The sequence below is a fragment of the Tachyglossus aculeatus genome, chromosome 7 (assembly GCF_015852505.1).
Source record: "Tachyglossus aculeatus isolate mTacAcu1 chromosome 7, mTacAcu1.pri, whole genome shotgun sequence".
In the NCBI taxonomy this organism is placed as follows: domain Eukaryota; kingdom Metazoa; phylum Chordata; class Mammalia; order Monotremata; family Tachyglossidae; genus Tachyglossus; species Tachyglossus aculeatus.
This window is the reverse complement of record NC_052072.1, coordinates 14,957,591-14,971,062: the sequence shown is the minus strand read 5'-3', so window position 1 is coordinate 14,971,062 and position 13,472 is coordinate 14,957,591. Positions and strand designations below refer to the sequence as shown.

General features: G+C 50.9%; 1 non-coding gene across 1 annotated transcript; it reads right to left on the bottom strand.

The window, feature by feature from the left end:
• Positions 1–762: 762 nt before the first annotated feature.
• Positions 763–900, bottom strand: LOC119931110. The gene has a single exon (XR_005451972.1). It is a non-coding gene; the product is annotated as a small nucleolar RNA SNORA7 (small nucleolar RNA).
• Between the last annotated feature and the right edge of the window lie 12,572 nt (positions 901–13,472).

Here is a 13,472-nt window from a genome sequence, read left to right as displayed (position 1 = left end):
CTCCTCCAGGAGGCCTTCCCAGACTGAGCCCCTTCTTTCCTCTCCCCCTCGTCCCCCTCTCCATCCCCCCATCTTACCTCCTTCCCTTCCCCACAGCACCTGTATATATGTATATATGGTTGTACATATTTATTACTCTATTTATTTATTTTACTTGTACATTTCTATCCTACTTATTTTATTTTGTTGGTATGTTTGGTTCTGTTCTCTGTCTCCCCCTTTTAGACTGTGAGCCCACTGTTGGGTAGGGACTGTCTCTATGTGATGCCAATTTGTACTTCCCAAGCGCTTAGTACAGTGCTCTGCACATAGTAAGCGCTCAATAAATACGATTGATTGATTGATTGATTGATATCACCTCTGTTATATTGTATTCTCCCAAGAGTTTACTACAATGATCTGCAAACAGCACTCAATAAATACCATTGATTGATTGATTGATTATAGTGGTAATACATACTTAGACTGTGAGCCCCAGTGGGACAGGGACTGAGTCTAACCTGATTTTTTTTTTAGTACCCCAGAATTTAGCAGAGGTCTTGGCACATAGTAAGCCAAGTCGTGTCCGACCCATAGCGACGCCACAGACACATCCCTCCCAGAACGCTCCATTTCCATCTGCAATCCTTCTGGTAGTGTATCCATAGAGTTCCTTTGGTGAAAATACAGAAGTGGTTTACCATTGCCTCCTTCCACACAGTAAATGAGTCTCTGCCCTCGACACTCTACCATGCCGCTGCTGCCCAGCACAGGTGAGTGTTGACTTGTAGCAGATTGTCTTCCACTCGCTAGCCACTGCCCAACCTAGAAATGGAATGAGTATGTCTCTGCTTGACTCTCCCACCTGTAGTCGACACTGGTAGAGGACTGGAAACTCTCCAGGTGTGACCCTGAGAGGTTATTTCACAAATACCTCTATTATTATTATATCTCTGTCTCCCCCTATAGACTGTAAACTCCTTGTGGGCAGAGAACATGTCTACCAGCTGTGCGACCTTGGGCAAGCCACTTAACTTCTCTGGGCCTCAGTTACCTCATTTGTAAAATGGGGATTAAGACTGTGAGCCCCACGTGGGACAACCTCATCACCTTGTATCCCCCAGCACTTAGAACAGTGCTTTGCACATAGTAAGCACTTAACAAATACCATCATTATTATTATTATTACCAAATCTGTTGGTGTCCTCTCCCAAGCACTTAATAAAGTGCTCTGCACATAGTAAGCACTCAGTAAATATGATCGATTGATTAATTACAGTTAGGAGGTAGTAGTATATAAAAATATGTACCCAAGTGCCACAGGGGTTAAGAGAAGTGCTTAGGTGAAGTGGAAGTGTTGAAGGGCCAGTACGGAGGAAAGAATGGGAGATGAATCAGGAAAGCCTGATGGGTCAGGGAGGAGGTATGATTTGAGAAGGGCCTTGAAGATGGAGAGAGCAGTAGCAGTGGTCTAAAATAGGAGGGAGTTCCAGCAAGTCAATCATATTTATTGAGCGCTTATTGTGTGCAGAGCACTGTACTAAGTGCTTGGGAGAGAGCAATATAACCATATGTTCCAGGCAAGGGAGAAGTTTCAGTCTCAGCTGGTTGCCTGAGGACCTCACCAAGCCTGCTACCCTCAGCCCATCCCTCCACCAGGGCTGACATCACTGTATGCCATTCTTTCTTTTTTTTTATGGTATTTGTTAAAGCACTTACTATGTGCCAGACACTGTTCTAAGTCCTGGGATAGATACAAGCTAATCAGGTGGGACACAATCAGGTGGGGCTCACAGATTTAATCCCCACATTACAGATGAGGGAAATGAGGCACAGGGAAGTGACTTACCCAAGGTCATACAACAGACAAGTGACAGAGCCAGGATTAGAGCCCAGGTGCCCTGACTCCCGAACGAGTGTTCTTTCCACTAGGCCACGCTACTTCCACTCTAGTGGCCGCTGCCTCTGACCCACTGGACAGTCCCTTCCCCATAAATCCCGGGAGCTCCTGGGGAGTGAGTCCTTTACTAGCACATAAAAGGGCTGTGGGGTTTCAAAGCCCCGGCTCTATTTACACAGCAGCCAGGGGGCCTGTAAAGGCCGTTTCCACTGGCTTCCACGGCCCCCTCCCCTGCGGCTGGCACCAAAAGCTGAAGGTTCGTGTAAATCTTGGCTTCGGCTAGCGGCAGCTGAGAGGGACAGTAGCCCTGAGTGGGCTGGGGCCCAAGCCTGGCTGGGGGGTCAGAGGATCCCAGAGTCCCGCTGGGATGGGGGAGAAGGCCCCAAGGGCTGGACTTGTGGAGGCAGGACTTCTCAGTGGCATCTTGGGTGTGGAAGCGGGCACCTCAACTCACGAGAAGCACGTGGTTCATTGGAAAGAGACAGGCTTTGGAGACTGTGAGCCCGTTGCTGGGTAGGGACTGTCTCTATATGTTGCCAACTTGTACTTCCCAAGCGCTTAGTACAGTGCTCTGCACACAGTAAGCATTCAATAAATACAATTGAATGAATGAGTCAGAGGTCATGGGTTCAAATCCTGGCTCCGCCAATTGTCAGCTGTGTGACTTTGGGCAAGTCACTTAAAATCTCTGGGCCTCAGTTCCCACATCTGTAAAATGGGAATTAAGACTGTGAGCCTCCCGTGGGACAACCTGATCACCTTGTAACCTCCCCAGCCCATAAAACAGTGCTTTGCACATAGTAAGCGCTTAATAAATGCCATCATTATTATTTGGTCTCCAATAAGCCCTGGGGGCAGCAGGGCTTAGGGCAGGGAGCAAGGTGCTCTCTTCTCCATTCCACTACTTAATACAGTGATCTGCACACATTAAGTGCTCAATAAATACCAGTGGTGATTCCAGAGCAGTTTGAACCCAGAACTGGGCCAGGGTGGTCTCTCTGGGAACAACTAAAGAGGGGATCAAGTAGTCTGCCCTCCTTGCTGGGTTCTGACTCTCCCTGTCTCCTGCCTCCTGCCAAGCCTCCGTGACTTAGTGGAAAGAGCACGGGCTTTGGAGTCAGAGGTCATGGGTTCAAATCCCAGCTCTGCCAATTGTCAGCTGTGACATTGGGCAAGTCACTTAACTTCTCTGTGCCTCACTTACTTCATCTATAAAATGGGGATTAAGACTGTGAGTCCCCTGTGGGACAACCGGATCACCTAGTAACCTCCCCAGCGCTTAGAATAGTGCTTTGCACATAGTAAGTGCTTAATAAATGTCATTTAAAAAAAAAAGCCTCCCTGCCTCCTGGCAAAAACCTCTCTATCTGACCCCTTCTGCTCCACCTGGGGCTAAGTGGAGGCATCAGGACGGATTTGACCATCTAGGCCCAGAGAACCTGGGAGTCTCCTCCTAAGGCAGCTTTCCTCTTTACCAGGAGAAGCAGGATCCCCCCTTATGTGGGTTTCCCCAACTCTCCTGTTAGTAAAGGGAGTAACCGCAGCTGGGCCTGTCCCCGTTCCTTACTAGTTTGGAGGGGACATCTGCTGGTGAGAATTCAGTGCTGTTGGCAGCTGTGACCAAAGAGCCCATGTTTTCCAAACTGCCCACATGGAAGAGTCTAGGGCAGCTTTTCTAACTTCTTGCCTAGAGCAGGTGAGAAAGATACTGAAACAGGACTTCCCAGATGCCCTCAGGCACTGTAAATGCAAGTTAATCAGGTTGGACACAGTCCCTGTCCCACATGGGGATCACAGTCTTAATCCCCATTTTACAGATGAGGTAACTGAGGCTTAGAGAAGTTAAAGTGCTTTGCCCGAGGTCACCCAGCAGACAAGTGGCAGAGTCAGGATTAGAACCCAGGTCCCTTGTGCTTCCCAGTCCAATGCTTTTTCCACTAGGCCATGCTCTTTGACCTGGGTCCTAATCCTGGCTGCACCATTTACCTGCTTTGTGACCCTGAATGAGTCACTTAACTTCTCAGTACTTCGACTTCCCCCTCTGTAAAATGGGGATTCAATAGTGCTCTCCCTCCTACTCAGATGGTGAGCCCCGGGTGGGATGGGGACTGGGTCCCACTTGATTATCTATCCCGGCACCTAGTTCAGTGCTTGGCACCTAGTAAGTGCTTAAATACTACCTCTGCATGTGTGCCGGAAACTATCAGCCTGTCACCTTGTCCCTCCAAACCGCTGCTGGCCCTGAGCCTGAGGAGGAACACCGGACCCTGGGGGTAACTGAGCCTGCATCCCTGGCCCTCAGCCTCCCCATCTCCCTGGCTGGCCCTCTAGACTGTAAGCTCATTGTGGGCAAGGAATTTGTTTATTGCTGCATTGTACACTCTCAAGGGCCTAATACGGTGCTCTGCACATAGTAAGTGCTCAATAAATATGATTGACTGACTGGCCCTGGGTGGGGCAGCATCCTGTCTGTGGCCCCCAAGTGCCCCTCTCCAGTGTCGCCATTACGAGCTCTGTGGCTCAGGGAGGCCAATGCAGCAGGAATGTGGGGCCGTCACACAATACTCCTCTCCATCCCGCCCGGCCGGGTCGGGTGAAGCGCTCAATCGGATTAAGAAGGAAAATACGAGCCGTGTTTATTTTAATCAGCGTCGTGGCATGGGGGCTTTTGAGATTGGGGTCGGAGGCATGGAGGAGCCCCCGGCGGCCACGGTCTTGAGGTCACCGGTGCTCCAGGCGGGGAGCAGATTGGGGGGTCAGATCCCAGGAGCCGATAAGGCCTAGGAGGGAGAGGGCCCGCGGGGGCCAGGGCAGGGGAGCAAGGTCGGGGCTGGGGCGGGGGGAAGACGGCAATGTTAGATCGTCCAAAGCCAAGCAGACACAGTCTGTGGAGGCTTCAGAGGGGGCAGAGCTGCCTCTAGTCTATCCAGACTGTGAGTTCGTTGTCGGGTAGGGACTGTCTCTATCTGTTGCTGAATTGTACTTTCCAAGTGCTTAGTACAGGGCTCTGCACACAGTAAGCGCTCAATAAATACGATTGATTGAAGGAATGCCGACCTACTCCATTCTGGTTATTTTATTAATGATGTGTATATATCTATAATTCTATTTATTCTGATGCTATTGATGCCTGTCTACTTGTTTTGTTGTCTGTCTCCCCGCTTCTAGAGCCCGTTGTTGGGTAGGGATTGTCTCTATCTGTTGCCGAATTGTACTTTCCAAGTGCTAAGTATAGTGCTCTGCACACAGTAAGCACTCAATAAATACGACTGACTAACTGACTGACTGACTGACTGACTGAATGAATGAATGGAGCAATGATGGGGATTTTTTTTTTAATTGTACTGGTTAAAGGTTTATCCTGTGTCAGGCACCAAATTAAATGCTGGTGTATATACAAGGTAATCAGTTCAGACACAGTCCATGTCCTACATGGGACTCACAGTCTTAATCCCCATTTTTACAGATGAGGTAACTGAGGCATGGAGAAGTTAAATGATTTGCTCAAGATCACACAGCAGACAAGTAGCAGAGTCAGGATTAGAACCCAGGTCCTCTGACACCCAAGTCTGTGCTCTTTCCACCAGGCCACTCTGCTTCTCTATTTGAAGGCCTGGCCTGGCCCTCTCAGTGCTACAGATCCATGATGGGTTGGGGGGTTGGGGGTGGGGGGGGGCGGCAGGGAGGAAGTGGACTCCTTTGAAAGGACTCCCTGCAGGGGCCTTGGAGGCCAGTGGCCAGGCTGGGCTGGGGAAGAGGATGAAAGAGTCTGGGCTGGAGCCAGGAAACTTGGAATTTCATAAGAACAGTAACTGTGGCATTTGTTAGGCACTTACTATGTTTCAGGCACTGTACTAAGTGCAGGGGTACTTATTTAAGGTAATCAAGTTGGACACAGTCCCTGCCCACATAGGGCTCACAGTCTTAATCCCCACTGTACAGATGAGGTAACTGAAGCACAAAGAAGTGAAGTGACTTGTCCAAGTCACACAGCAGACATGTGACAGAGCCAAGATTAGAACTCAGGTCCTTCTGATTCCCAAGCCCATGATGAATCCATTAGGCCATACTGCTTCTCTGAGAAGCAGTGGACACCGGACTCAGAGGACTGGGAATCAAAGGACATGGGTTCCAATCCCTTTTCCACCACTTGTCTGCTGTGTGACCTAGGCAAGTTACTTAGCTTCCCTGTCCCTCAATTTCCTCATCTGTAAAATGGGGATTCAATATTTGTTCTCGCACTGCCTTGGACTGAGCCCCATGTGGAAGAGTAACTGATTATCTTGTATCTACCTCATCATTTAGTACAGTGCTTGGTACAGAGTAAGCATTTAATATTACCATCATCATCACTGGAATTCACTGAGTGCTTACTGTGTGCAAAGCACTGTACTAAGCACGTGGGAGAATACAGTACAAAAGAGCTGGCAGACACATTCCCTGCCCACAATGAGCTGAAAGTCTAGAGCGGGAGACAGACATTAATATTAAAAAAATATATAATTTATAGTTATGTACAAAAGTGCTGTAGGGTTGAGGGTGGTGTGAATATCAAATGCCCAAAAGTCACAGATACAAGTGCATAAATAATGCAGAAGGGAGAGGGAGCCAGGGAAAAGTGGGCTTAAATGGGGAAGTCCTCTTGGAGGAGATGTGACCTTAGAGCCTAATTCCAAAATCATTATTATCTTGATTCTGCCACTTGCCTGCTGTGAGGCCTTGGGCAAGCTATTTAACCTCTCTGGGCCTCAGGGGAGATGGCTGGGCTCAGCTCTGTCACAGCAGGGCTCTGGTACCTCCAAGGGACACTCTGGCCAGACGTCACAGCATTAGGTTTCCCCAGCCCTGGGTCCCGCTTACCTCACTGGCTGGGCGGGAAATTCTTGTGGACAGCAGGACGCAGGGGCTGGGGGTGGCGGGGGGAGAGTTGGGAATTGGGAGGTTGACAAAGTGAGAAGTGGAAGCTGGGACAACCGGGGGCTCCCAGAGAACTTGACAAGAGTAGGGCCAGATATTCCATGCAAGGCAGGAATCTGAGGAGTCTGGGGCAGGGATCCAGGGACTGAGTCCACTGGGGTAACTGAGGCAGGAGACCACCCCAAAGTCCAGGGGCAGAAGTCCAGTAACTACTGGAGTATCTGGAATAGGAATCCCAGGGTTACTACAATAACTGTGAGCCCACTGTTGGGTAGGGACTGTCTCTATATGTTGCCAATTTGTACTTCCCAAGCGCTTAGTACAGTGCTCTGCACACAGTAAGCACTCAATAAATATGATTGATGATGATGATGATTTGTTAAGCGCTTACTATGTGTCAAGCACTGTTCCAAGTGTTGGGGTAGAGAACAAGCTAATCAAATTGGACACAATCCCTGTTCCACATGAAGCTCACAATCTTAATCCTCATTTCACAAATGAGGTAACTGAGGCATGGAGAAATGAAGTGATTGCCCAAGGTCACACAGCAAACAAGTGGAGGAGGTGGGATTAGAACCCAGGTCCTTCTGACTCCCAGACTCATGCTCTATCCACAAGGCCATGCTGCTTGCTATGGGTATGACTAAGTGTGATCTTGTGCTAATTGTTTATCTTGTAGTACTCCAATGCTCTGCACAGTGTTTGGCACATAATGAACCTGCATGAACTACTGGAAAGAACACGGGCCTGGAAATCAGGAGATCCGGATTTAATCCCTACTTCACCACTTGCCTGCTGTGTCTTCTTGGGCAAGTCATTTGACTTCTCTGTGCCTCAGTTTTCTCACCTGTGAAAATGGGGGTATGATACCTGTTCTCCCTCTTAATTCAATTCAGTTCAATTCAATCATATTTATTTAGCACTTACTCTGTACAGAGCACTGAACTAAGCACTTGGAGAGTACAATTCAGCAATAGAGACAATTCCTGCTCTCACGGGGCTTACAGTCAGGGAGGGCGGGGGGCAGGAGGGGGGACATAGACTGTGAACTCCACTTGGGGCAGGGATTGGGTCTGCTCTCATTACCATGTATCTACCCCAGTGTTCTGTACATAGGAAGCACTTAAACACCCAAAATTATTAATACTAGGAATAAGTGTTTAAAAAATACGTGTTTAATGGACAGCATAAATACTGTAACTGTAGTTGTGTAAAAGTGTGTGTGTATGTATGTGTGTGTGTGTGATTTTTCAGGGGATTTCCCTGAAAGGGGACACCCCTTCATTTAGTGCTTCCCTGAAGTCCCAGGATGTAATGGACTGGGCACAGGTCCCATGACTTGAAGGTGTGGAGTTTGGAGAATGACTCAGGGGCATTGGGCTTGAAGGTGTGGAACCCGGGGGAGCGGCCCAGGGGTCAGGGGGCTTGAAGAGAAGCAGCATGGCTTAGTGGAAAGAGCACAGGCTTGGGAGTCAGAGAACATGGGTTCTAATCCCACTCCACAACTTGTCAGCTGTGTGACCTTGGGCAAGCCACTTAACTTCTCTGTGCCTCAGTTACCTCATCTATAAAATGGGTATTAAGACAGTGAGGCCCATGTGAGAACAACCTGATTACCTTGTATCTACCCCAGTGCTTAAAGCAGTGCTTGGCACATAGTAAGCTCTTAACAAATACCATTGCTATTATTATTGTTATTTTTCTCAGGCTGAATAGTTCTGACTCACACATGCTCAGTCCGGAGATCTGGGCAGTAATTGCCTGGATCCCCTGCCCAGCGATGGTCCTTCAGTCCAGGCTTTCAGATGCCCCCATCCCCAGCCTGAGGAGGAAGTTATGCTGTTCAAGTCAAACTCAATGGTTTGGGGCCAGACCCAGTGACATACACCCCAAAAAGGGCTCCTGCTGAACCCCAAGTGGGGCCAGGGAGAGCAAAGCACAGTGGCCTGGTATTGTCTGACAGGGTGGGACTGTCCTGGTCCTGATTTCTGGAATTTCTGGTCTGTGCAAGGCCCTGACTGACCCTGTCAACCCCTGCCACAGTGGGCAGTAGCGGCTGAACCCACCTGAGGATTGTTCCAGGCAGGGTCATCCAACCCAAGCCAGCAAGATCATAGCCCTGAGGGCCAAAATCCCCTCTGCCCAACATGCAAGGCCTGGGCAGCTGCCCAGGCCCTTTGCCAACTTCAATGCCCTTTTTCCCTTCTCCCATGGGACCCTCTTCTCCACCACTAGCCCTAAGGTCATGGGAGGGACTCTCCATTCCCCAGGGAGTAATTGAGGCCCAGGGGAGGTCAATGATGCCCAAGGTTACACATTGAATCAGAGGCAGAGCCGGAATTGGGCCTTGGGGTTCCAGTACCTTGCACGGTGCTTTATTTGGCAACCTTAGCTCCCTGGAGATGCTCACAGCCGTCAGGAAGGTTCAGCAGCAAGGTCCAGCCGTCTTTCTTCAGTTGCAAACACTAAGAGGCAGACAGGCGGCTGGGGATTAGATTTTGGATAGGAGAAGATTAAATTCTTGGCTTCTTCCCCTCTCTTCCAGCTATCACCACCTGCCATAGTCCTTTCTCTAATCCTCCCTGTTTCTCGATCTCTCCTTCGTCTTCCTGCCCCCGTCCCCCATCTCTCTCCAGCTCTGTTCCACTCCACTCCCTGTGGCCCTCTCTGGTCATCCAGCTCCCCCAGGCACCTTCTCTTCCTGGGGGAGCCTTCCCCCCCATTTATTAGAACAATAAACACTGCAGGGCCTCCTGGTGCTCCCGACATTCCTGAGACTTGGGGAGAAGCCAGGGGAAAGAAGCGGGGAGGAGAGCAGCCACAGTCCCCAAGGCCCCAGGGCCACAGAGAAGCAGAAGCGGTGAACCCCCAAAGAAAGCAAAGGCATTGGCCCAGAACAGGACGGACCTGGCCACACTACCCCAGCAAGACTGGGACTCGGGGGTTGTTGGCATTCAAAGCAGTCCACGTGGGCTCCTCTGCCCCCCAGGGAATCCATCCACTCTGGTCTGTGAGGACAGCGGCTCACCCCCATCCTATGGTCCCTCCCCTTGTCTTAAGCTTCCTTTGCTCATCTCGATTTGACTCCCTCCCCTATCCACTGGGGTCCCCACTCCAGAACATAACTGGAACAGGAGAAAGGCAGAAGAGGAGGAGACAGGGGTAGGAGGGAGGGCAGAGAAAGGGACTGGGGCAGGAACGAGAGAGGACAGAGGAGGAGGCTGGGGCAGGAAGGAGGGCAGAGGAGGAGGCTGGGGCAGGAAGAAGAGAGGATAGAGGAGGAGGCTGGGTGAGAAAGGAGGGCAGAGTAGGAAGCTAGATGAGGAGGGAGGCTAGATGAGGAGGGAGTGCAGAGAAGAAGGCTTGGGCAGGAGGGAGGGCAGAGGAGGAGCCTGGGGCAGGTGGGAGGCATAGGAAAGTGGGAGGAGGAGAGGAGGAGCATGGAAGTGAGCCAGGCAAAGATCCTGGGGAAAAAAATGAAGATTGGGGAGGGAGGCAGTAGAGGCAGGGCTGGGTGGGGAAGCCCCAGGGAGAAGCAGGACCAGAGCAAGGCTTGTCAGTGCCCCGGAGAAGCTAGAGTCAGAAAAATGACTACAGAGAGAGCGAGAGCCTCAGCCCTTCACCCCAAGACAAACCAGGGCCCGGTGGCAGGCACCTAAGGACTGACAGTGGGGGTAGGCAACAGGAGCTGTCCCACCTGAGTCCCCCAATTCTGTTCTCCAAGGGAACAGATTTAGCTTCAGGGTACATTTTTGTCTCCCACTGGGATCCAGTTTCTCATCGTGGTGTCAGAGAGAGTTGGGGAGACTGGAGGGGAACATCGAGGAGCAAAGACCACCAGCCCCTGGCAGCCGGCAGACCACAGCAGTGTTGGGGAGGAGAGAGAGTTGGGCAGCTGGGACTGATTAAGCCCTGTCCTCTGAGGGGAGGGGTGGGAGCGGGGGCTGGAGACGGGGGTAGATGAGGAAATGAGGGCCAACGGGAGTGGGGGGGCAGGCAGGGCGGCAGCTCTCTCTGCTCAGCAGTGCCCTGGGAGAAGCCAGGCTCAGAGAGAGTCGGAGGAACCCAGGAGGGAGCATAGTATCACCACTCCCTGAGGCCCAGGCAATCAATCAAATGATCAGTGGTATTTATTGAGCACTTACTACATGCAGAGCTCTGTACTAAGCGCTTGGGGGAGTACAACAGAATTAGCGGACACATTCCCTGTACATAGTGAGCTTTCAGTCTAAAGACAACCTCTCTTCCCATCTAGTCTGTAAGCTCCTTGTGGGCAGGAATTGTGTCTATCTACTCCATTGTATTATACACTATAAGCATTCCATAAATACAGTTGATTGATTGATTGATCCCTACCTGCACTGCTGCTGCCCAGTCACAGCTGCCACCCACTTCCTCGGAGGTGACTGGGTGGGAGGAAGAGTCACAGAGAAGGCTTCCTCCCTCCTCAGACCCCTCTCCACTAGGAAGGGAAGCTGAAGCTTGGGTTGGTGTCCTTTTCCCCACAGCAACCCCTGCTCAACTCCATGGGGACCCCCCCTCAACCCCGCTGCTTCTGTCCAGGACCCCTCAGCAGAGACCCAGCTCTGACGTTTGTCCTTACCCCAGGCTCTTCTGGGGCCCACTGCAATTGCCACTGAGGGTGAGAATTCCAAAATTGAATAATAACAATAATAATAATAACAGTATTTGTTATGCACAGACTATATGCCAAGCACTGTAGTAAGCTGGGGTAGATACAGAATAATCAGATCAGACACAGTCCCTGTACCCAACGGGACTCCCAATTTAAAGGGATAAAAAGGAGGTACTGAATTCCCATTTTAAAGGTGAGGAAACTGAGGCCCAGAGAAGTTAAGTGACTTGTCCAAGTTTAGCCAGCTGGTAAGCGGTGGAGCCCGGATTAGAATCCAGGTCCTCTGACTCCCAGTTCTGTGTTCCACTCAGTAGGCCACACTGTTCTCAGTCTAGGCTGGCCACAGGGACCCTGGCCAGGCGTTGGCCGGTGTGGATGAGGCTTGCATCAGGAGCTCAGCTCAGTAGGGAACATGAATTGGGAGGCCCCTTGCCACCAGAGAAGCTCCTTCTCTCCCAGGCATCAAGCCCTAAGGGCTGTTTCCAGACCCTCAGTCATGTGACTCAGCCATAAAATAGGGGCACCGATGGCTATACATGGCCTCTGATTGGCAGAGGTGAAGATACAGGAGGGGTATTTGTGCTAGGCCGGAAACAGTGACCTATGACCCTGCTGTCTTTTGGGCCAACTCAACAGCAACTGGGAGATAATGATCATAATAATTGTGGTACTTGTTTAGTGCTTACTACATGCCAAGCACTGTACTAAGCTCTAGGGTGGATACCAGCAAATTGGGTTCAACACAGTCCCTGTCCCACATGGGGGGCTCAGTCGCAATCCACCATTTTACAGATAAAGTAACTGAGGCACTGAGAGGTGACACAACAGATATGTAGCAGAGCCAGAATTAGAACGCATGAGCTTCCGACTCCTAGGCCTGTGCTCTATCCACTATGCAAAAATACCATTGCTGCCCCTCCCAGGGGGGTAAGCTCCCATTTTGGCTGCCACAGCTGCCACCCCCAGGCATGACTAAGATACCGTGGCTTAGTGGGAAGAGTCGGGACCACAGGGACTGGGTCCAACTTGATTATCTTCCATGTATCCCAGCATTTAGCACAATACTTGACACATAGTAAGTGCTAAATAAATACAGTAACAAAAAACAGGTTCAAATTTACTTAGCCAATTCCCAAGTGACCAAGCTAGGGCAATCTGCAGCTGTGAGTGTTCAGATCAAATTGGTTGCCAGAGTGCAATATTCTGGGTGGCTGTGGTGAAGTTGGCACTTCCCATCTCACCCCTCCTGTCTAAAGTCCTTGGTGACTGAACTGTCATCACTGGGCTCCCTGAGTTTGGGCTGCCCCAAGGGACCTGGAGGCTGGAGAAGCGGAGGCTGCACAGCAGCAAAGGGAGGGGACAAACTGATGGGAAAATGTCCATTCTACCCCAGACGTAAATAGCCCGCAACCTTGGTGTCATCCTCAACTCCGCTCTCTCGTTTGCCGCTCACATCCAAGCCATCACCAAAGCCTGCCGGTCTCACCTCTGCAACATTGCCAAGATCCGCCCTTTCCTCTCCATCCAAACCGCTACCCTGCTCGTTCAAGCTCTCATCCTATCCCGTCTGGATTACTGTATCAGCCTCCTCTCCGATCTCCCATCCTCCCGTCTCTCCCCACTTCAATCCATACTTCACGCCGCTGCCCGAATTGTTTTTGTCCAGAAACACTCTGGGCATGTTACTCCCCTCCTCAAAAATCTCCGGTGGCTACCAATCAACATACGCATCAGGCAAAAACTCCTCACCCTCAACTTCAAAGCTCTCCATCACCTCTCCCCCTCCTACCTCAACTCCCTTCTCTCCTTCTCCAGCCCAGCCCGCACCCTCCACTCCTCTGCCGCTAATCTCCTCACTGTGCCTCGTTCTCGCCTGTCCCACCGTTGACCCCCGGCCCATGTCATCCCCCTGGCCTGGAATGCCCTCCCTCCACACATCTGCCAAGCTAGCTCTCTTCCTCCCTTCAAGGCCCTACTGAGAACTCACCTCCTCCAGGAGGCCTCCCAGACTGAGCCTCCTCCTTCCTCTCCCCTTCCTCT